At 38.2% G+C, this 24,492-nt stretch overlaps 1 protein-coding gene across 1 annotated transcript in view; it reads right to left on the bottom strand.

Annotated features, from left to right (window-relative positions):
* Nucleotides 1-13,597, bottom strand: part of TTBK2 (tau tubulin kinase 2) — a 127,805-nt gene extending 114,208 nt beyond the window's left edge. The window contains exon 1 of the mRNA XM_040226816.1: nucleotides 13,192-13,597. The gene's annotated coding sequence lies outside the window, so the exon portion shown is untranslated. The remainder of the gene's footprint in view (nucleotides 1-13,191) is intronic.
* Between the last annotated feature and the right edge of the window lie 10,895 nt (nucleotides 13,598-24,492).

Here is a 24,492-nt window from a genome sequence, read left to right as displayed (position 1 = left end):
CTCTGCCATAATCAAAGACTATGAAGTTTGCAGTTAATCAATATATATTTGGTAAAGTAATTCAGTTAACCAGCTGAAAAAGAGACATTAAACTGCATGTAATTTAAAAGTCACATAGGCTCACATGTAGAGTTATAACAGATGAGAGGAAAAATGAGAACTAAAAGGAGAATGGAAATCAGAAGGATAGGACACATAGGCAGATGGATTAAAAGTGTACAAGAATTCCAAAACCATAAACCAGATCAAACCACACTTAATGACCAGAAGTCCCTACAAGAGTTATTATCTGAGAAATTAACATAACACTGCAGTTATTGTCTTTTAGCTTCAGTGAGTGCTAAATCGCTTCAATCCTGTCCAACTCTTTGTGCCCCTATGGACTGCAGCCTGCTAGGCTCCCCTGTCCAAGGATTAACAGTCATAATACATGGTATATGTAAAAGTGCTTATTCATCCCAGTGCCTGCTACACTGACTATGCCCAATAAATGGTAATCATTACTTATTATTATACATCATTTTGCATGCTTCTTAACCAACAGAAGAAGAAATAATCACAATCACAAACATAATGCTGTCCAAAACAGTCCCTGAATTGATTGAAAGGAAATAATCATGGAAGACTAGAATTTAAACCTAGTATGCAACTACTATTTATCAAATTGATATGAAAATGTTTTTGTCAGCAAGAGAAATTATTACTCTACAACTATGATTCAAATTAAATTACAGCATTTGATTTGTTATAATTTTGCTCTTAGAGTTAACAAAAATTGGTTGACCAAAAAGGAAATAAAACTATTTCTAGGATGGAAAAAGTATATATTCATTCCCAAATATGTTTTGACTTGAAGCAAATTTTGAGTACGCACCTACTTAAAAAAAGAAAGCATTGTCATAGTGAATATAAAAAAAGAACTTACTTAAATATAAAAAGTAAAGACTTATACACTGCTAGTAGAAATGTACTTTGGAAAATGGTTATTACAAAGTAAAGCTGGAAATATGCACAAACTGTGACCCAGCAACCCTTTTCCTATGTATACATCCTAAAAACACTCTTCTCTCACATGTACCAGGAACTATGTACAAGAATTTTCAATCACATTGTCCATAAATACCAAAACCTGGAAACAACCCAAATGTCCAGCAAGAATGGATAAATTATACTCATACAGTAAAAAAATGTAGTAGCTTCCTACTGCTGACATAACAAATCACCATAAACTCAGCAGCAAAACAACACAAATTTACAATCTTACAGTTCTGGAGATAAGAAGTCCAGACTTCCCCTGGGGCTAAAATCAAGGGGTCAGCAAGGCTATGCTCCTTCTAGAGTGTCTAGAGGAGAATCCTTTTCCTTGCCCTTTCCAACCTCAAGAAGTTGCCTTCATTCTTAGGTTCATGGCCTCATCCACCATCTTCAAAACTAGAGTGGTTTAGTCAGCATCTTCAAAACTCTCTGACCTGTGCTTTCATCATCACATCTCTTTATTTCCCTCTGACAAAATATATATGCCTTTTTGTAGGTCCCTTGTGAGTACACTAAGCCCAAGTTTGGATAATGAAGAATAATCTTCCCATCTCAGAGCTTTAATTTAATGACACCTATAAAGTTCATTCCACCTATAAGGTAACATATTCAGAAGTTTTAGGGATTAGGAAGTGAATATCTTTCGAATAATACCATTATTGGAAAAATATACTAAAATGAAGAAACTACTGCTACTCTAAACTACATGAAAAAACTCAAGTGTTGTTTGTTTTAGTTGCTAAGGTGTAACAGATTCTTTTGCGACCCCGTGGACTGTAGTCCACCAGAATCCTCTGTCCATGGGATTCTCCAGGCAAGAACCCTGGAGTGGGTTGCCATTTCCTTCTTCAGGGGATCTTTCTGACCCAGGGATCAAACCGATGTCTTCTACATTGGCATGCAGATTCTCTACCCTGAGCTACTAGGTAAGACAATAGATATTGAAAAAAATCAAGCAATACAAAAGTATACATACAATGTAAGTCCTTCCACATAAAGTTCAAAAATAAGCAAAACTAAACTATGATAAATAAGGGTGCAAATATAGGTAGTAAGTCTATAAAGAATAAAACAAGAAAATGATTTTTCATAAAAGTGTAAGAATGAATTCCTTTGGAGTGAGAAAAGGGCTTCCCTGGTAGCTCAGTTGGTAAAGAATCCGCCTGCAGCGCAGGAGACCCATGTTTGATCCCTGGATCGGGAAGATTCACTACAGAAGGAAATAGCAAACCACTTGCCTGGAAAATCCCATGGACAGAGGAGCCTGGCAGGCTATAGTTCATGAGATCAAGAGTTGGACACGACAGTAACTAAACCACCACAAGAAAAGGGGGATGAGATAAAGAAAGGGCTTCTGGTATACTAGCAACGTTCTATTTCTTGCCCACTTGGCTTTCCTCTTTAAATTGTACACACACGTTTTACATACCCTATGATTAGGGCTTCCCCGGGGGCTCAAAGAGTAAAGAGTCTGCCTGCAATGCTGGAGACCTGGGTTCAATCCCTGGGTCCGGACATCCCCTGCAGAAGGAAATGGCAACCACTCTGGTATTCTTGCCTGGAAAATTCTATAGAAGGAGGAGCCTGGCGGGCTACAGTCCATGGGGTCGCAAAGAGTCGGACATGACTGAGTAACTAATGACTCTTAAAAAGAATAGTAACAAATAACAGTAATATAAACCAGAGGAGGGAGAGCCAGACACAATCTAGATTAGGCAACGATCATCTAGCAGTGGGACAGCAGGAGACTGCCCCATCTGTACACCGGTGACAAGTCAGGTAACCTGTGAGTTGGGCATGAGGCTGAAATCCAGGTTCAGAGTAAAGAACAGGCTTACAAGCAACTGCAAAATCACATGTCTTCTAAGACACTTTACAAAGTCTTCCTACAAAACTAAATTTCTTGAGGTCAAGAGCAGAATTCATCTCATCTTTGTACTCTCAGTACCTAGTATAATACCTACCACAGAATAATCACTGAATAAATAACGAATGGAAGAATGAATGAAATGTCTTTTACCACCTAGACAGTTGAATGAAAAGAAGTGGTCCTCAAGTAAATAAGTGAGAGTGGACTTTTAAATTTAACGTATGTGCCAAGTTGCTTCAGTCGTGTCCAACTCTGTGCGACTCCATGGGCTGTAACCTGCCAGGCTCCTCTGTCCATGGGTACACTGGCAAGAACACTGGTGGGGGTTGCCATTCCCTCCTCCAAGGAATCTTCCTGACCCAGGAATTGAACCTGCATCTCTTATGTCTCCTGCATTAGCAGGTGGACTCTTTACCACTAGCGTCACCTGGGAAGCCAAATTTAACATACTGTCATTCAATAATTCTTACAAACACATAGAAGAGTACAAAAGAAGTATAAATGCATAGTTTTGACCTCAATGAGATTAAAATCAAAGGAAGAAGTTAAACAATTATTTCCAAATTATTTTTTGAAGTAGAACACATAATATAAAACCAGAAATTAATAGTATTAATAATTTTCTGGATTAAAAAGGCAAAATATATAAGTTAATCAAAATCAAACTGCAAGGGCCACACATATGATAAGCTGGAAATGGGGAGATTGACATGGGCTAAGATAATCATACTAGGTTTCTTAGAGGAGCTAGACAGAATTTATAGTGGGTTGGTGATTGCAAAATAGCCCCAAATTCTTCCATTACTGTATACACATGCCTTAACAATGTGACCTTGCTCCATCTGCCATTGAAAGGTAGAGTTTCTTCACCATTCTGGAAACTAGGGTTGGCCCTATGACTTGCTTTAGTCAATGGGACATCAACAAATATGACCCAAAAGGTTAAAAAGTACTTATGCACTAGACTTCCCCTCTTTGTCTGGTTTTGGGACCAAGATAATGAAGAAACCCAAGCTAGGTGATTGCTTCACACAGACGAGAGCAAATGAGCCCAAACAAGACCGAAAGAACCATTCAGCTGAACCCAGTCAAACTTCCAACCCACAGAATAGTTTACAAATTATTATTTTGGCCCCTGAGCTTTGGGGTGGTTTGTTTAATGACAAAAACTAACTGAGGTGTAAGCAAAGGAGCAGAAAAGAAAAGGAGCAAAGCATACAAGTACAGGAGAAAATGAATGCATACATGAGCCTAAATGGAAAAGAGTTCTGATTACAGTGAGAGAACACATAAACCTGAAAGTAAATTGAGTTCAGATTGTAAAAATCAGGCTAGGAAGAGATCAGACTTCATTCAACTTAAATAGAGAAGCAAGAGCCATTGAGGACTTCAGAGCAGGGGAGGATATAACGCAAGAGCAAAGGATGTCCAGTTTCAACTACTATTATCTAGACAGGCTGAAGCAAAAAATTCTCCTACATTTGCAGGAAGCTAAACAGATAACAGCATGGTTCTATAAGTGCCATATACAGCTTATGTAAGATTCTGTTCTTTAATAGAAAAGCAGGAAAATTATTTTTACCTACAATTTTAATTTCAATGAGAACAGTCCTAGAATTAATCATCAGAAGAGCTTATGACGTGTCTAAAGAGTAAGGAAAATATTTCTGAAACTATGTTTGAGCATAACGATAATACAGATTTCTAATGACAGCATAACTTTGAAATATGATTCCTCTTTGTTTGAGATTTCATATACCCACCAGACCACTTTAGCTTCTGACCACCACAGTTAACAAGAACCAGATTTAGCCTCCGATCTCAAATGGGAAAAATAGACAAAATAAATGAAACAAAGGATTTTAGACACTAGACAATAGGCAGCACAGAATAAGGATCCACAAAAGAAAATAAGTGAGGTCATCCTTAAGATTGCCCCTAGCTTATCGCCTGAGAGAGTTTTCAGGCTGTAGCATAGGAATGAGGAACCCAAACAGAACTAAGCAGTCTCACTGAGTTGAAGAGACAGAATTAAGAGTTTTGAGAAGGCCAAGGCAAGGCAGAACACTGAAGAGAGCTGCACAAAGATATGCCTCTTGATCTCTAGAGGCAGTTCCTCTTGAAACTTAGGCTGAGTACTTATGGATGCATGTGTGTAACAATGCAAAGAACAACTAGAAAGGCGTAGGCAGAACAATCCCTAATGATCACACAGGTCTGTGAATAGTTTGTATAGTCACAGAGTAGAAAAAATTTTTTTTAAATCTTTAAAAACATCCAGGGCCATGAATGCATCTAACTATTTTCAAATAACTGTATCCCAGAACAAATTCCCATACATTTACGAAAATTAAAAAATAAATTCAGCACACAACAGTGTAAACTCATATGTCTGGCATCCAAAGAGAAATTACCAGGGATACAAACAAGGAGAAATAACAATCAATAAAAACAGACTCAGAAATGGTACAGATGATAAAATGGTGGACAAGAACTTTAAAACAGCTAATACAAATATATTCAAGAAAATAGAGAAAAGCATTAAGCATGAGGAGAGAAATGGGGAGTTTTTTTTTAAGTGAACTTACAGACATGAGAAGTATACATCTGAGATTTTTAAAAAATATACTGGTGGATAGGATTAATACCAGTTTAACCACTGTGAAAGAAAGGATTAGTGAAGCTGAAGATAAAGAAAAATGAAACATCCAAAATTAAATATACATAGAAAAAGACAGAAACTGAACAGGGCATCAATGCACAAAAGGATAACATCAAAAAGCCTAACATACATATAACTGGAATCCCTCAAAGAGAGAATAGTGAGGTTGTTTATACTTTTATTTTGGTGTCAGTTATTGTAGAGAATCCCATGGATGGAGGAGCCTTGTAGGCTATAGTCCACGGGGTCGTGAAGAGTCAGACACGACTGAGGGACTTCCCTTTCACTTTTCACTTTCATGCTTTGGAGAAGGAAATGGCAGCCCACTCCAGTGTTCTTGCCTGGAGAATCCCAGGGACAGAGAGCCTGCTGGGCTGCCATCTATGGGGTCACACAGAGTTGGACACGACTGATGCGACTTAGGAGCAGCAGCGGCATTGTAACCATGTTATCGTATATAAAGCTTCTCTCCACTTTCAGTAAATATTTTAATTTCTGGATACATTTATTTGGCCCAAAGAGACTACAAGCTAAAAAAAAAACAAAAACCTGAAGAAAAAAATGTCTGAAATTTTTCCAAATTTGAGGGAAACTATCAACACACTAAACAAATCTTATTATTACAGTTAAAAATCGCACGCTTTCAAGATAAAACTAAAGTGTAGACACAAATATACAAAGACTACACACGAGCTAAGCTTTTCAAAATATCTAATAATACTAACATAAACAACAGAAGTTAACGTCAAGAATAGGATAAACCCCATGAGATTTTTTTTAACGCTGTAGGTTTTAGTAAAAGCCTCTCTAAAGGGTTGGTAAATAGAAATGAAGATGAATAACCCTATTTGCTAATAGCAAAAGAGAAAGAAAATTTAGTCACCACTCACACTTCAACTGTTCCTTCTAAACTTCCACAAGAGATAAATTATACTTCCAGCAATATGGACTCTCCCTGGGCTCATATATTCAAGAAAGCAAAGTATCTATTAAAAGTAAAGAGAAACTTTACAAGTCAGTTACGGTTACAATTACCTACAACAGAATAAAAGTGTAAACAACCTAGTTCTCTTCTCCCTGGCTACTGATACTAACAACACATAAACAAATTCTTCCCTTATAGAAAGCAGAGTGTAACTTACATAACCAGATTGTAAGGAAAACACTCAACAAGACCATTCCTTGGGTAAAATGTACTGTAACCAGACCAACCAAACAATGCATTGTCTATGATCCTCCCACTAAGAAAAAAAAATCCATAAAGAACCTTTTCTGTAGTGATCTTCATTATAATTAATTTAATTAACTTCTTTTTAAAAATAGCAAAAAAAAATCAACCTTTTCTGTAGTGATCTTCATTATAATTAATTTAATTAACTTCTTTTTAAAAACAGCAAAAAAAATCAACCTTTTCTGTAGTGATCTTCATTATAATTAAAGTATATTAACTTTTTAAAAATAGCAAAACTATATATGTATATATATGTGTGTATGTGTGTGTGTACTGAGGCAGAGAGGTTAATCTAAGGTCCTATGACATGTTCTCACAGAGATGAGAAAGGATTCAGATATCATCTTGATGCAAAATTAAGTTTCATTTGTTTAGTAAGCACTGAAGTTTGTGGTTATACTAACCTTATTTTATAAACCAAAAATTAGGAGCCAGCATATGATAAGGGATATTTTTTCTGATTTACAAATGAATTTATATATTTTAAAACTTACAAAGATATTCAAACTATATCCTAGTTACTTGTACATTTAATAACTCACCTATAAGCGTCTTGACTCTGGTTACAGAGAGACTCTATCTACCTGTAAGACCTCTTTCTTGTAACCATATACACTCTCCTACTGGAAGTGCCTACTCCTAACTTCTGATGTTTAAAGAGTGTGAAACATAACATAGGAATTCTGTCAGTACTTAAGCAACTGAGACCTAGGATAACCAAAAGCTAAAACCCACACTGGAGGGAGAGGGTAGCCTCTTCAGGGCAAAAGTTTTCAAAGTGTTCTGGTGTCCGGAAAGGATTGGTCCAAAGCTGTTTCAGAAGTTGTATGAACATTTAATTTGTATTAAATATCTTCATTTTTAAAAATTTATTTTAAATCATTTAACTGCTCATAGGTATAAAATATCCACTAACCTCTGCAACTGGGAGACTATGCAGAATAAACTGTGGTTGATAAAACAGAAGACTTTCCTGAGCCACTTCCCAGACTGTAGGTCAGTTAACACGTTTATGTGGCAGTCTGCATTTTCCCTTCACGATTCTTGGAACACTTGTAATTCCTTGTTCTACAATTGTCTCTTCCAACTGTACTGCAAATTCTAAAAGTGAGATAATTTGTCTTGTTCCGTGCTGTATCTCTAACCCCTACCACAGAAACATAGGAGATATTTAACAAGTATTTAAATATTGCTGAGAGAAATATCAATAACCTCAGATATGCAGATGACACAGCCCTAATGGCAGAAAGTGAAGAAGTAAAGAGCCTCTTGATGAAAGAGAAAGGAGAGTGAAAAAGCTGGCTTAAAACTCAACATTCAGAAAACTAAGATCATGGCATCCAGTCCCATCATTTCACGGTAAATAGATGGGGAAACAATGGAAACAGTGAAAGACTTAATTTTCTTGGGCTCCAAAATCACTGCAGGTAGTGATTGCAACCATGAAATTAAAAGACACTTGCTTCTTGGAAGAAAACCTATCACAAACCTAGACAGCATATTAAAAAGCAGAGACATGACTTTGCTGACAAAGGTCCATCTAGTCAAAGCTATGGTTTTTCCAGTAGTCATGTATGGATGTGAGAGTTGGACCATAAAGAAAGCTGAGCACCAAAGAATTGATGCTTTTGAAACTGTGGTGTTGGAGAAGACTCTTGAGAGTCCCTTGGACTGCAAGGAGATCCAATCAGTTCATCCTAAAGGAAATCAGTACTGAATATTCACTGGAAGGACTGATGCTGAAGCTGAAACTCCAGTACTTTGGCCACCTGATGCAAAGAACTGACTCACTGGGAAAGACTGAAGGTGGGAGAAGAAGGGGACAACAGAGGATGAGATGGTTGGATGGCATCACCGACTCACTGGACATGAGTCTGAGCGAGCTCCTGGAGCTGGTGATGGACAGGAAAGCCTGGCATGCTGCAGTCCATGGTGGTGCAAAGAGTTGGACACAAGTGAGTGACTGAACTGAACTGGAGAGATACTGAAGATCAGAGAGACTAAATTAAGGTGGTAGCAGTAGAAATGAAAGGGAGAGGGTTTATGCAGGTTGAATCGGGGGAAAAAAGAAAAAAAATTAATGAGATTTTTCAAACTGGGTGATTGAATAATTTAGTGTCACCTTCATCTATATAATTAAAGAAGTTAAAACAGGGCTGACTTCGGTCTTGGATGGGTTCAATATTTTAAGTGCTAGACAAGTCCAGCAGAAATGAAGTTCTAATCTAGCTTACTATTTACCATACAATTTAGCTTCCAGATGATGTTTTCAAATCAAATTTTATGAGAAGCAAGGCTCATATTTTTCTCTTTAGTTATTCACTTTCCCCTCTATTTTCCTCCCCTCATCTCTGCATTAGTCATTGAAAAATACTGATAAAACTTTTTCTGAGAAATTTTAGAAAATGAGGTACCTAGCAGATCAAGGAAAAAAGTTGTGGGCAGGGCTTTCCAAAATTAATCCATAACATACAACACACATGGAAAACTAAATATTAGACCAATATTAGCAAAATACATTATTTAGATGATCACATGGCTCAAATAAGATCAGAGAAACAATGCAAAATCATTTTTTGAAAAAGGCAATTACATGGAACTTCAGAAAGATAAAAAAAATTTAAGTATAAAAATGATGATAAAAGCATTTCAGTAAAAATAGACATAATGGCAAATAAGTTTTCTAACACAAACATTAAAAAATACTGATTTTTATTTTCAATAGATGCAAATTCTCTAAAATAAATATCTAACATATACATGTATATATGTATAATATATAATAATGATTCTTAAACATGGTTAGGTTAAATCTTGACGGCTTAACAAAGGGAGCTACAAAGCTATTACCTCCCATTTGTCAGAAGACACTACAACAACAACAACAACAAAAACAGAAGACACTACAACAACCCAGTACTTTTTTTTTCTTTTTTAATTTTTACTGGCGTATAGTTAGATTCCATCCTGGGATCGGGAAGAGCCCCGGGAGAAGGAAATGACAACCCACTCCAGTATTCTTGCCTGGGAAATCCCATGAACGAAGAAGCCTGGCAAGCTATAGTCCTTGCAGTTGCGAAGAGTCGGACACAACTGAGCGATTAAACAACATAGCTGATATGCAATGTTGCCCTAGTTTCAGGTGTACAGCAAAGTGACTCAATTATACATATATCCACTTTTTAGAATGTTTTCCCATGTAGGAAATTACAGAGTATTGAGGTTCTTTTCAAAGAATACTTAATTTTTTACCTTGGGAAGATCTACTCTAACTGAAGTGAAATTCAATAGCTTAATACAATAAAAAGCAGCTATCAATATTCCAAACACCAAGGATCTTATATACAAATGTTAAAGAAAAAAAAAAAATCACAAAAAAATCCAAATGCTAACAAAACTTGACAAGTATTATGACTCAGTTAATACTAAGAACACATAAAATATTAACCACACAGACAAGACTCATTATGCTTAACTTAGTCATATACCATAAATGAAAATATACCAAGAAGTCTGCTTAAAAATCACTTGTTTAAAAGAAATTTTCTGAAAAAAACTGACATTGATGTTATGTAAAAAAATATAATTTGAATCTATATTTTAAACTTACAACTAAGGATCACAAGATATTGAGGAAACTTGTGAGTGGTTATATGTGTTATAATTATGCTCAAAATTCAGCTCTAAAATCCCAAACTTTTTTCATATAGACCTGAAAGCTCTTTTATCAAATATGGAAATATGATATTTAACCTAAAAGTGCTGAGTATTTACAGCACAAAAGCTATAAAAGAAAAAAAAAAGTATTTTCAACCCAAAGATTCTATTCACTGAAGCCTGTGGGGGAAAATCTACCCATCAGAACTATTGTTTACAGTCTACTGAATAATAACAACAACAACAAAATGACAATGAAGTAGAACAGTATAAACGTTTAATTTCATATTTCAAAACCTATAAATATTAAAAATGTCCTGCCATATTAAATACTAACCAAATCAACTGATATAGTTCCAGCTATATTTTGAATGCTTCTCAAAAACCTCAAAAATAGCAAAGAAACACATGACTCTAGTAATTTTGAGTAACATGCACTCAAACTGTAAACAATGCCACATATCTATAAAATAATTTTTCTATTAGAGATTTTTTTTTTAATGAGAAAGGAAGCAAGCTATACTGTCCATTAGTTCTCAAATGCTTTTTCATTTGCTAATCAATTCATCTGTCACTAGTTCAGTAATGCTCAAACATTTTCTCTTGTTTTATACTATTTTTTGTTTTCTCAGACAACAAACATTTATCATGAGGATTAGGAATCTGAGAGTATCTCAGTTGGGTGGTTCCGGCTCACAGTAAGTCCTGAATTGCAAGCAAATCATCATTACTTTAGGATACAAAACGTATATAAAAAATTGCCTGCTCCCCCCATCACCACCAAAGTTAAATTCCATGTCATAGCATACTCAGCTCTGTAATATTTATTTACAATGAGAAAACCACAATCTAGCACTGTCACATTTTTTTAAATGTAAAATACCCTCAAAAGTTTTTTGTATTATACTTGCTTCACTAAAGCAAATGAGCCTTAATCTCATGAAGATTTCCTGAGGCATTAAAATAATAAGTATTTAAAAGGAAGTCAAAAAAAGACACAAAAATCTGAAGTCATATATAGTACAATAAAGAATTTCCTATATTATGTATCAACTATAGTATAAGATACACTATTCTTAGCCTCCTGCTGCTGCTGCTAAGTAGCTTCAGTCTTCTCCGACTGTGCGACTCTGTGCAACCCCATAGATGGCAGTCCACCAGGCTCCCCCCGTCCCTGGGATTCTCCAGGCAGGAACACCGGAGTGGGTTGCCATTTCCTTCTCCTACTGAAGATCAGATTTATTTCAACTTAATATTACAAATTAATGATGCTAGGGACTTCAATTTCTTTTATGCGTCTAAAACTAAAAAAAGAAAAATCATTTTGTAACATAAACTAAAAGTTACTACAAAAACTTTCTTTTATAACCATGCTTCAAACATCCCTTTTAGTACCTAGACAAAATGTATCACCTGGAAAACATAAGCTTCTAAATTAGACACTCCTTTCAGTATGTTTTCAACTTCAAAAGAGCGCAAAACATCATCCAAGTCCACAAAACATCATCCAAGTCCACACATTTATTATCTGAAAAAATTTTAGAGTTGAGATGAATTTTTCAAGATTAGTCATATAAGCAATATTTGTCATGATTACTGCTTTATTAAAAAAAAACACCAGCATTCATTCAGCTTTAAAATAAATTGCCCATCATCCTTTCCCTGACAAATGAACGTTACTCTATTCCATTCAGCCGAAAGAAAACAGCAAATACATCTTTGTAGTCTAGCTTAGCAAATCAGTATTTAGAAATCAATGCAACTGTTATTAATGGATCAGAACCAAACACTGTAACAAAATACACTGAGTGGATCCTCCGTGTGTGTGCAGGTGCACATTCATAATATGATCCTCACATATGTGTTAAAAACTTAATTTTTATTTAATACCAAAGCATCTTTACATAATACATAGGTTATTATAAAGTTGCCCTCTTTAATGTTCAAAAAAAGAACAATTTCTAAAGTGAAGGATGAGAAGAGTAATACCGGATTGCTGCCACCTATCAACTTTAATTCAAAGCAAAGTACAACTCAATGTCATTTATACCTCTAAGGCAGCCACGACTGAAATAAAATTAAGTTCACTGTGGATAAAGTATCCTGGCATCCCACTGGATTATTTACTTCTGATTTGATAGTAAGTATGTGTGGAGTCCTTTGTCCCTCCCGCAACATTCCAGGGTGTCAACACCATCTTAGTCAAAGGAAATGAGGAGCAAATCCCTCAGGTCTACCTCGCACCCTAAGTATCAGAAAGTCATGGTTTCCACGGTCGTTACTACACAACAAACAGATTCTATAGTCCCGTGCCCTCTTCTATTAGAGGTGGGAAAGAAGTGTTTAGTATATCCTGGGAATCCTCTGTGTTCAGTCCTGGTACCCGAAACAGCATGAATACAAGTGGTATATGGGTCACCCACAGAGAGAGAGACAGAACGAAGCTTTGTGACCCTCCCAAGTTCAGTGAAGACACCAAAAGCCTCTGGGGATACGGGGCACAACCCTCCAGGGAAACCGGGGAGAAGTAGACGGTCTCCGAGTTGGAGTGACTGAGTCTGGCACAAGCCCAGGGCGTGGGTAGCGACCGAGGAGTCTCCGGTACCCCTCCCCTCTACACCAGGGTCCGTCACTGGGCGAGGGGTGCGGCCGGAGGAAGGGGTCAGGACCGAGAGAGGGCGGGGGGCGGGGCTCCCCCAGCGGCGTCCTGCGGGGGTCGCGGGGGGTGTGTCCTACCTGGGCCGTGGCGGTCTCAGGGATTTCGGAAGGAGGGCTCGGGTCCAGCTCAGGGCCGCGACCGGCAGCGGTCAACCCTCAGCAGACGGGACGGCCGCCGCCTGCCCATCCCCCGCCGCCAAGTGCGGCGGGACCGGAGCGCGGCTTCGAGGGCCGGCCGGCTGTGTAGACCCCTCGGGTACCGTCCGCGTTTACTGGCGGCGGCGGCGGCTGCTGCTGTTACTGCTGCTGCTGGACGCCCCCAGCCGCTGTGCTTGTGCCAGCCTCTGCTCCTCCTCCTGCCGCCGCCGCCGCCGCCTGGTCCCCACCGCTCCCATCGCCGCTGCGGCGACTACTGCAGCGCCCGCTGACCCGACCCGACGTTATTCTCCCCCTTCGCAACCCAGCACAGCCTAGCCCACCTGCCCTGCCAGTGCGCACGCCCACCTCTCCGCCACAGGTGCTGATTGGAGAGCGCGTCCCAAACCCGCCAAGTCGGTTGGCTGGTCCCATTGCCTATCACGAAAGGGGCGGAGAGTCAGGCAAAGAGCGTCTCCGCCCCCTACCGGAGAATTGCCGCTATCTTCAGGTTTGCCTGAGAGGGCGAGTTACCGGGAAAGGAGCATCACAATGGCAGCGCGCGTGCGCGCGGGAATTCTGGTCCTTGTAGTTCCAGCCGCAGCCGCAACTGCCCTCTCGTCCCGAGCAACGAAGTAGGGCTTCTGAGACTGGTGTTTGGCGCATAGTGGCGTCGTCCTAGCTCAGCAGTTATCTTGGTTATAGAGACACAGTTATGACGCCAGGATTGGTCTTTTCGAAGGAAGATCGGAAATGCTTTGTCACGATACGAATTTACACACGCCGAGAAGTTCGGTCGCGAAGGGCCCCAAATCTTGAGGCCCTGTCTTGCCACCTCCTCATAACCCTCGCTGCCAGGATCTGGCAAATTGGCTCTGTCCCCAGAACAGCCTAACATGAAGCTATTCACCGGTGTGTACTGGGAACAGGCCTGAAAGTGTAAGGAAGGAAGGAGACCAAGACCGCCAGAAAGGAGTCAGCCTGGAGCCCGGCGTATCCTTACGGTTTTCAAGAACAAGATTTCACTCCCTTTTTGGGAAACACCCAGTGAAGGGTTCAATGAGCAGCCCCCGTGAGGTGTCCAGTATGGGCTTCTGGGCGACACTGCGGGAGTCCCACTAAGACTTTAAAAGAAAAGCGAGAAGGGCGGAGCAACGAGGCTGTGTGGGCTAATTTGTCTTTGATGTATCAAGCTCTTTGGTAGAGAAGAAACCTTATGATAAAACCCCTCTGCCATCCTTACCCACCAACTTACAGAAGAAAAAGCTCAAAGAGGTTAACAGCTTTCCTAGAGCTATAAAACTAATTAGTGGAAGAACCAAACTCCAGTCTCATAAACTCTCGTGTTCAGTGCTGTAATAATCACAGTGATTCCCTGGAGTCTGAAATCCCATGGATTGAAAAGATTGTGATGAATTCTTAGCTTCATTTTACTTTAAATCTTTTTATTTCCTCCAGTGACCTTATGATTAAAGTTGATTAAGAATATATAATGGTTAAATATGAATCCTATATTCAGTCTCATAACTATTATTGAATCTGTTTCTTGTTCAGGAAATGCCACAGCCTCTTGACATTCTTTGAAAAACAGCAGGCACTTCTGTCATGTCTAGCTCCTTGGATAAAAAGCAGGACAAAATGTACATTAAAGGCAATTGATGATGCAGCTCTCTTCTATTCAAACTTTAAGAAGTTGCCAAATTGTTTTCTTTCCACTGATTGAAACCACAAGTTGCTTTTTCCTTTACTTCGTCTCACAGAATATAGTTCACTTCAGGGTATTGTCAGGGCAAGTAATTTGAATTGGAAAGGATCAGTGTTTCTGTATATGATTTTCTTTAATTTTAAAGATGTTTATAGGGGAAAACAAAGTCCAGATTCATTGAAATTATGGATAGCAGGATTTCAAATAGCTATTCTCCATTTAAAGAGAATATTTTTCACTCACTTAGCAAATATAGTGTGCCCTCTTCAAGCTACCCAGATATAATCTCTGCTATCATAGATAAGGGTTTTAGTGAATTTATTCTTAGAACTATTGTTTATTTTGAACGAGTTAGTAGATACAGCTGGGTTCTCCAAATGCTGGAATGATTATTATTCTTCTGATTGTTATCTTATGACCAACTCTCATTTGTAAATCCATGAAGGATAAGAGAAATAGAAAAGTCTGTGAGAAAGCAGTCCAGCAGCTGTATCTAAAGAGTTGAGAAAAAAAAAAAAAGTGCAGTGCAAAGGGAAGTGCTATATGATAAATTTCTTGAGAATAAGACAACAGTATATTTCAGAGTGGAACTTCCCAGGTGTTGCAGTGGTAAAGAATCAACCTGCCAATGCAGGAGACACAAGAGATGTGGGTTCGATCTCTGGGTCTGGAAGATCCCCTGGAGTAGGAATGGCAACCTGCTCCAGTATTCTTGCTTGGAGAATTCCATGGACCGAGGAGCCTGGCGGGCTACAGTCCAAGGTGTTGCAAGGAGCCAGACTCAACTGAGCACCAGCACCATATAGGGAGTATAACAATGGATATTATTATACTGAGAGTATATATTATAGTGAGAGTTAATGCCACAGGTATAGGAATTCCCAAGGAAAACGGCTTCCCAGGCCTCTTTTTTTCCTCCCTCTGGTCTTTTCCATTTGAGAATTATTGGTATGTTCCAAGAGATATTTGTTCAGTTATGATAAATGGCAAGGTAATATATTATTCAAGAGCTGGTACAAGAACTCAAGAATCTCCTTTTGAGATACATGTATCTCATATATATACTACAAAGTAAATAAATGTAGCCAGCCTCTAAGATGGCCCCCAGTGATCACTGCCTCCTGGTATCTTTACCTTTGTATAGTCTCTCCCATACTGAACTGGGCTGCCTCATGTAACCAATAGGGTTTTTCAGAAATTGTGTAAATTCCAGGTCTAGGTCATAAAATACTTTGCAGCTTCCACTTTTTTTTTTGCCACTTTATTTTTTTTTTATTGAAGGATTTTTGCTTTACAGAATTTTATGGTTTCTGTCATACATCAACAAGAATCAGCCATAGGTACACCCATGTCCCCTCTCACCTGAACTTCCCTTCCCTCTCTTGCCCCATCCCACTCTTCTAGATTGTCACAAAGCTCTGAGGCATATGGCAAGTTCCCATTGGCTATCTATTTTACACATGGTATTGTAAGTTTCCTTGTTACCCTCTCCATGCATCTCACCCTCTCCTTCCCTCCTCTCCCCTGGGGTCCATAGGTCTGTGCTCTATGTCTATTTTCCCATTACTGCCCTGAAGATAAATTCATCAGTACCATCTTTCTAGATTCCATATATATGCATCAGTATATGGTATTTATATTTCTCTTTCTGACTGTCTTTGCAGCTTCCACTTTATGCTCTCTTGGATCATTCACTTAAGAGGAAAGCCAGTGCTATAATATGAGGACTCTAAAGCAGCCACTTGGAGCAGCTCTCTATCTGGCAAGAAACTCAGGCATTACACCAATAATCAGCACCAATTTGCCAACCGTCTTAGTGAACTGTTCTTGGAAACAGATCCTCCAGACCAAGCCAAGCCTTCAGATGATGGCAGGCTTAGCTGGCATTTTGATTACCACCCTGTGAGATACTTCAGCCAGAACCACTCAACTAAGCCACACCCCAAATCCAGACCACAGAAAGGATGTGATACAATAAATGTTTGCTGTTGTTTTAAGCACTAAGTTTTGGGGGCAATTCATCATGCAGGTGGGTTCTTTGTTACAAATGCCACCTGGGAAGCCCAACTAATATAGTAAGACCAACAAAAATATGGCAGAGAAGAATGACTCAAATCTAGAGATGTGTGCTCTGGATAACTGAGCCTGAAACAATGAGACTCTGATTCTAGGATCAGCCTTAGAATGCATTCTAGGATAATGAGCAAAGTTCAGATTTATACTGAGTTCCCCACAGAACATAAAATCTCTTTCAACACAGCTTCTTTTCTCCTGAACAGAATAAATAAATACTTTATTCTTTCCTTTCATTTGTAGCTTCCTCTACCCATATTTAAATATCCACTGATTTACTACTTTTTAAGCTTCCTCTAAATCTAAACAGGAAATAAGTCTAGTTATTTACATTGTACAACACCACAGTGAACCAGTGTGCAATTCAAGGAAAAGAGACCACATATCTTTTGCTTTCCTACTCTCTTCTAAAACAAATCTCATACTGTATGCATGCATACATGCTTAGTCACTTAATTGTGTCCCACTCTTTGTAACCCCGTGGACAGAGGTACACTAGGCTCCTCTGTCCATGGGATTCTTCAGGCAAGAATACTGGAGTGGGTTACCATTCTCTTCTCCAAGGGATCTTCCTGACCCAGGGATCGAGCCCTGGTCTTCTGCATTGCAAGCGGATTCTTTACGTCTGAGCCATCAGGGAAGCCCCTCATGTTGTATACCTGAAACTAAGAATATATGAATTACGTCTCGATTTTTTTAAATCTCAGAATTGTATACTTTAAATGAGTAGATTGTATGGCATGTGAATTACAGTCATCTCTTGGGATTCCTGGAGAATTGGTTCCAGACCACCACCCCTCCTGTAGGGGATCCCTCCTGTAGGTCCTCCTTACAGATACCCAAATCCAAGGACAGATACTCAAGTCCTTTATATAAAATGGCATAGTAGGAACTAACAGTAGGAACTAACAGTGTTGTAGATAAATTATACTTCAAACAAAATCATAGAGATCAATTCGTGGTTACCAGAAGCAAGATGGTGGGGAAGAGAAAATGAAGACAGTCTAAAAATACAAACTTCCATTTATAAGTTAAATAAGTTCTAGAGATGCAATGTACACATGATAAATATAATTCACACTGCTTTTTAAAAATGTTTTTTTGCTTTCTTTTCTTTTAGGCTGTGCATTATATATGAAAGTCGTTAAGGGGGTAAATCCCAAGAGTTCCCATCACAAAGAAAATAATTTTTTTCTATTTTGTATCTATATGAGATGATGGGTGTTCATTAAACTTGTGATAATCCTTTCATAGTGTAAGTAAGCCAAATCATTATGCTGTGCACCTTAAACTTGTAAAGTGCTATGTATCAATTATATTTCAATAAAACTGGAAGAAGAAAAGCAGACAGCGTAGTACTTGCATATACCCTATATACACCCTCCCATATACTTTAAATCATCTCTAGATTACTTATAATACCTAACAATATAAATACTATTTGAACAGTTGTATGGCATGCAGAAAATTCAAATTTTGCTTTTGGAACTTTCTGAAAATTTCAATCCATGGTCAGTTGAATCCATATATGCAGCACCAAGGATACAGAGGCCCAAGGCACTGACAGTGGATCTCAATAAAGCTGTTTTAAAAACTCTCCACGGTCTTTTGAAATGTGAAGCTAGTAGTGGACTGGTGCTCAACCATTTCCACAAACCAGCAAACAATCCTGTTTTCTAAATTTGACGTCAATCTAACCAGTTACTATTTGAATGTTACTTAATCCACTAAACAAAAAATTTTAAAGCCAATCAATGCCAACTGCTCTGCTATGCACTGGAAAAACACATATGAATAAACAGTCTTTGTCCTTAAGAGTTTCAAAGTGCATTAGCAAATATGCAAATCCTATTACAATGCACCATAATAACTATTAGAGGCATATTATGTAGGCTGCAAAGATGCTCTAGAATAGGGGTCAGTAAACTATAGGCAGCTGGCCAAATTTGGGAGGGTCCTCTGAGAGCTTGACCTCTTTAAGCCAATTTCAGCAGCATGCTCATTTTGACAGAAATGCATTCACATTAAATACACTTGTTCAAGTGTTTGCGTTTTTGAAAACTTCATCCTTTATTTTGCTGTGAGGGGTTATTTCTAATTAAGGAAATTTCAAAGAAAAAGGAACCAGTAAGAAAAAAAATGGCAGGGGAGGGAGGATAGGTAGGCAAAGTAACCTCAGTTTTGGATATATTAGTCTACTGTCTTTTAACCTGTTGGTGTTTGGTGTTTGGTGATCATTAAAATAGACCATAATATTAGGGAAGACTGACACTCATTGATTGAAATTATTAAAGTTAGAAAAGAAACTAAAGTTAATTTGCAATTACAAAAGTAATTCTAATCATAGTTCTTTCTTGATCGACTTCCTATTTATGCCTAAATTTTATGGAATACAACGAATCACTAAATGTTAAAACCTAACTTTTTACAAATTGTGTTCTATTAGAACAGTAAATTCTCTACATATTTGCTCAGTCTTTTAGGATTTCTCTTTGTTTCAACGTCATCAATTAACAAAGCATCATTCAGTTCAGTCGCTTTGCGACCCCATGGATTGCAGCACACCAGGCCTCCCTGAACTCCCGGGGTTCACTCAAGCTCATGTCCATCGAGTCGGTGATGTCATCCAGCCAGCTCATCCTCTGTCATCCCCTTCTCCTCCTGCCCCCAATCCCTCCCAGCATCAGAGTCTTTTCCAATGAGTCAACTCTTTGCAGGAGGTGGCCAAAGTATTGGAGTTTCAGCTTTAGCATCAGTCCTTCCAATGAATACCCAGGACTGGTTGGATCTCCTTGCAGTCCAAGGGACTCTCAAGAGTCTTCTCCAACATCAAAGTTCAAAAGCATCAATTCTTCGGCGCTCAGCCTTCTTCACAGTCCAACTCTCACATCCATACATGACCGCTGGAAAAACCGTAGCCTTGACTAGACAGACCTTAGTTGGCAAAGTAATGTCTCTGCTTTTTACTATGCTATCTAGGTTGGTCATAACTTTCCTCCCAAGGAGTAAGCGTTTTTTAATTTCATGGCTGCAGTCATCATCTGCAGTGATTTTGCAGCCCCCCAAAATAAAGTCTGACACTGTTTCCACTGTTTCCCCATCTATTTCTCATGAAGTGATGGGACTGGATTTCATGATCTTCGTTTTCTGAATGTTGAGGTTTAAGCCAACTTTTTCACTCTCCTCTTTCACTTTCATCAAGAGGCTTTTTATTGGATACTCACGATTTTCAAATAAGAAAGTGGTGAGGTGATGTGATTCCTTATCTGTGTCTGCAACAGTCTGGAAAAATGAGTGATTTTCAATCTAGTTCAGTGATTAGCAGCTCCAAAAGCTGAATGGCTGTGATTTTAAAGTAGAATAACTGACTGGCAATGCTAATAGCGCACCCTAGTGACCATAGTATTCCACTGCCAGCTGTATTGAAATAGAACAGGCTCTTATTAATCAAAGCTGACTATCCAGTGGGTAGGGATTTATATAATTTTTAGAAATCAGATGATGATGATAAAAATGAAAAATATCTTTCTGGTGGTGTTACTTGGATATTGAATGTTCTACAAAATAAATCTGCAGATGACAAGTGAAATTTCCAGAAATTTAGTAGGTAGTACATCAAGGTAAAAGCTGACTTAAAACACAACATTAAAAAACTAAGGTCATGACATCTGGTCCCATCACTTCATGGCAAATAGAAGGGGAAAAAGTGGAAGCAGATGCAGATTTTACTTTCCTGAGTTCCAAAATCACTGCAGATGGTGACTGCAGCCATGAAACTAAAAGACACTTGCTCCTTGGAAGCAAAGGTATGACAAATTCAGACAGCATATTAAAACACAGAGTCAACACTTTGCTGACAAAGGTCCATCTAGTCAAAGCTGTAATTTTTCCAGGTCATGTATGGATGTGAGAGTTGGACCATAGAGAAGGCTGAGCACTGAAGAATTGATGTTTTTGAATTGTGGTGAAGAAGACTGAGAGTCTGTTTAAGTGCAAGATCAAATGGGTCAATCCTAAGGAAATCAGTCCTGAATATTCATTGGAAGGATTGATGCTCAAGCTGAAGCTCCGACACTTTGGCCACCTGATGGGAAGAGCTGACTGATGGAAAAGACCCTGATTCTGGGAAAGATCGAAGGCAAAAGGAGAAGGGGACAGAAGAAGGTGACATTGCTAGATAGCATCACCAACTCGACAGACATGAATTTGAGCAAACTCTGGGAGATGAGTGAAGGACAGGGGAGCCTGGCATGTTATAGTCCACAGGGTCACAAAGAGTCAGACACGACATAGTGATTGAACAATGACAACAAGAGATAATTCACTTTTTTCAGTTCATCTATATTGTTTATCAAGGACCACATCAACTATTACAATTTAGCTAACTAGTTCCAGAAGCTGCCACAGACAACTTGTGACCTCCCCTGACTGAGGCTTGTTCATAGGAAGATTAATTCCAGTAACTGATTTTTTATTCATTGAATTGCATTATTTTCATTTTATATTTTACACTAAGCCTGATAGGTTCATTTGTTTCAAGTCATTTTTGTTAACAGTGTGATAACATTTATTATAAAATTCTTTTTAGTGTCTTCTGGAGATGAATTTCCCCTAAAGGAAATGTCTGTCCTCAAAATGACTTGAAATAGCTGTTGATTAGCTTATTAAAATCACAGCTGATTGTGCTAAATGGAGATAGACATATTTTATCTTTTAAAAACCAATTCTTCTCCATTCCAATCGCCACTCTCCTTCTTAGGCCATCACTTCTTATCTCATTACTTCAGCTGAGGCTGGTCTTCTTTCCAGTCTTGCAGTGTCTTTTGTTTCTCCCACAGGGTAGCCAGAGAGCTCTTTCTAACTGCAAATCCAATCACATTATTCTTCATCTATGAAAACAATATTAGTGATTTCCTCATTGCCCTGAGTATCACCTACAAAGCTTTTTTATGATCAATTTTCACTCTTGTTATTAAGTAACCACACTCTATTCTCCAATCCATTTAGTAAAGGAAGAAATAAGGTATAAATACTGGAAGAGAGAAGAAAAAACTATGTTTATTACCAGTAAATATCAAATACATCTAAAGGAAAATATTAAAATTAATGATATTAAAAATGATACAAATTAACTTATTTATAAAACACATGGAACACACTGAATATCAGAAACTGTGTTTCTAACAGGAAGAATACTTAGAATTCAGGAATCAAGCAGTAACTCCAACTCACATCTTAAATGACTCCCTAGAGAATTTTATGCTTTCTGTCCTTGCAATTCTAGGCTCTTCACAGTTAGATGTCTTGGTCCCCAACAGTGGTTCACTCTTGCCAGGGGACACAGCAAGGGTCCTTCTAAACTATAAACTATGGCTGTGGTCTTTTGGACTGCATGCAACTAGCAAGGGAGTAAAGGAGTTGCCATTTTGGCAGGGGCAATTGACCTGGATGAGCAGAAGGTAGGGCAGCTCTTGGATTAAGGAAGGAACATGTGTGGAATTTAGATGATCTACTTGGACACTTCTGGGTACCCCCCTGCCCAGTTGTGACTGAATGAATGGCTTAGTGCAACAACTTAAACCTTTTTTGCTCCCAAATCTGTCTCAGTATCTGCTTACTGTAGGACCCAACCAACACACTGATTATGTTGTTTAGGTCTACTATATTCTTCTTAATTCTTTGTCCACTTTATGTAGGATCATGAGATGTTTGTTAAAGTCTCCTTTATTAATGTGTCTACTCATCCTTTTATATACTGTAGTTTCGCTTTAGGAAAGCTGCTGCTCTACTACAAGATATCCTCAGCCCGCACACTTCCTACATGCAAGATTTTCCAGTTACCATGTTTTAATTTATTAAAATTAGTCAACAAAACGGTTCAAATTTCACTTATGATGGTATATAACTGAGTAATTTCATAAAGTGCAAATTACATGGCTAGCTCTTCAATCCACAAATCATTAAATAACATATGTGTGTCATGATCAGGGACCAATTCTGTAACTTCTTTCAGAGTTTGCTGGTGATTGGACATTACAAATTTGTTGTTCAGCTCAGTGATGGAGGGCAAAGCATATAGTTGTGTTGTGTTCCTTGTCTCCCAGTAATAAATCTATGTGACATTTTACAAAAATGGACAACCAAAACAGGGAGTGGCCAACAAAGATAAAAATGCAGCAAAGAGACTCAAGTGATAATGCTGGAAGTGAAATTCGAGTCAAATCTAGATGTTTTATAAGTTATACTGGAGTTATAGGAGTAGTAATTATGGAATTTGAGAGACTACTGCTATTTGAGAGACTCGGTGTCAGAAGCTAGTGAAGGCAAACTTCAAAATATATATATTTTATATATATATATATTATATATATATATATATTATATATATATATATATGGTTATGATGAATGTTCTGAAAGGAACACCAAAAATCTTCACACTAAAGGAACTCTTGGAAGTATTTCACGGTTTTGGAACACAAAAGGGTAAAACTCTGGAAGCTGATCCAGACTTAGAAATGTGACAATTTGCCAGTGCCTAGAAAAGATGCTCACTTTGTATCATTATAAGTTATACAAAGAGAAGGCAGGCATGCTTGTTATTTTCTTGTAAGTTTTAGGGAAAAAACACTTTAATTTTCAGTGTTTCTAATGTTATAAATTATATTGTACTACATAAATATTATTTTTACTATTTTCGTTTCCCAATTCTTTTACTATTGACAGTAAGAGTTTGTTTTGACCAAAAATTTTTAAGGCCACAGAACAGTTGTACTTTACCATTGATTACTAAGATTGCTTACTATGGTTTCAGCTTACATGACCATATATGCAGTAATTCATTACTGTACAAAGTGAGGACTGCCTGTATTTGGTCCCAATTCCCCACATCCTCATCAACACATTACCTGTCTTTATCTTTAAAAGACAGCCATTCTTGTGGGTATGTAGCAATACTTCATTGTGATTTTGATTTGCGTTTCCCTAATGACTTGGTGGAATGTCACGAACCTAGATCTGACAGAGTGCCTGATGAACTATGGAATGAGGTTCGTGACATTGTACCAAGATGGAGAAACTCTATACAGTCAACAAAAACAAGACCAGGACCTGACTGTGGCTCAGATCATGAACTCCTTATTACCAAATTCAGACTCAAATTGAAGAAAGTAGGGAAAACCGCTAGACCAGGTTTGACCTAAATCAAATCCCTTATGATTATACAGTGGAAGTGAGAAATAGATTTAAGGGCCTAGATCTGATAGATAGAGTGCCTGATGAACTATGGAATGAGGTTCGTGACATTGTACAGGAGACAGGGATCAAGACCATCCCCATGGAAAAGAAATGCAAAAAAGCAAATTGGCTGTCTGTGGAGGCCTTACAAATAGCTGTGAAAAGAGAGGTGAAAAACAAAGGAGAAAAGGAAAGATATTCCCATCTGAATGCAGAGTTCCAAAGAATAGC

Source organism: Oryx dammah, unplaced genomic scaffold (assembly GCF_014754425.2).
Source record: "Oryx dammah isolate SB20612 unplaced genomic scaffold, SCBI_Odam_1.1 HiC_scaffold_26, whole genome shotgun sequence".
NCBI classification, from domain to species: domain Eukaryota; kingdom Metazoa; phylum Chordata; class Mammalia; order Artiodactyla; family Bovidae; genus Oryx; species Oryx dammah.
Note: the sequence above shows the minus strand (reverse complement) of the source record. Positions and strands in the feature narration are given on the sequence as shown.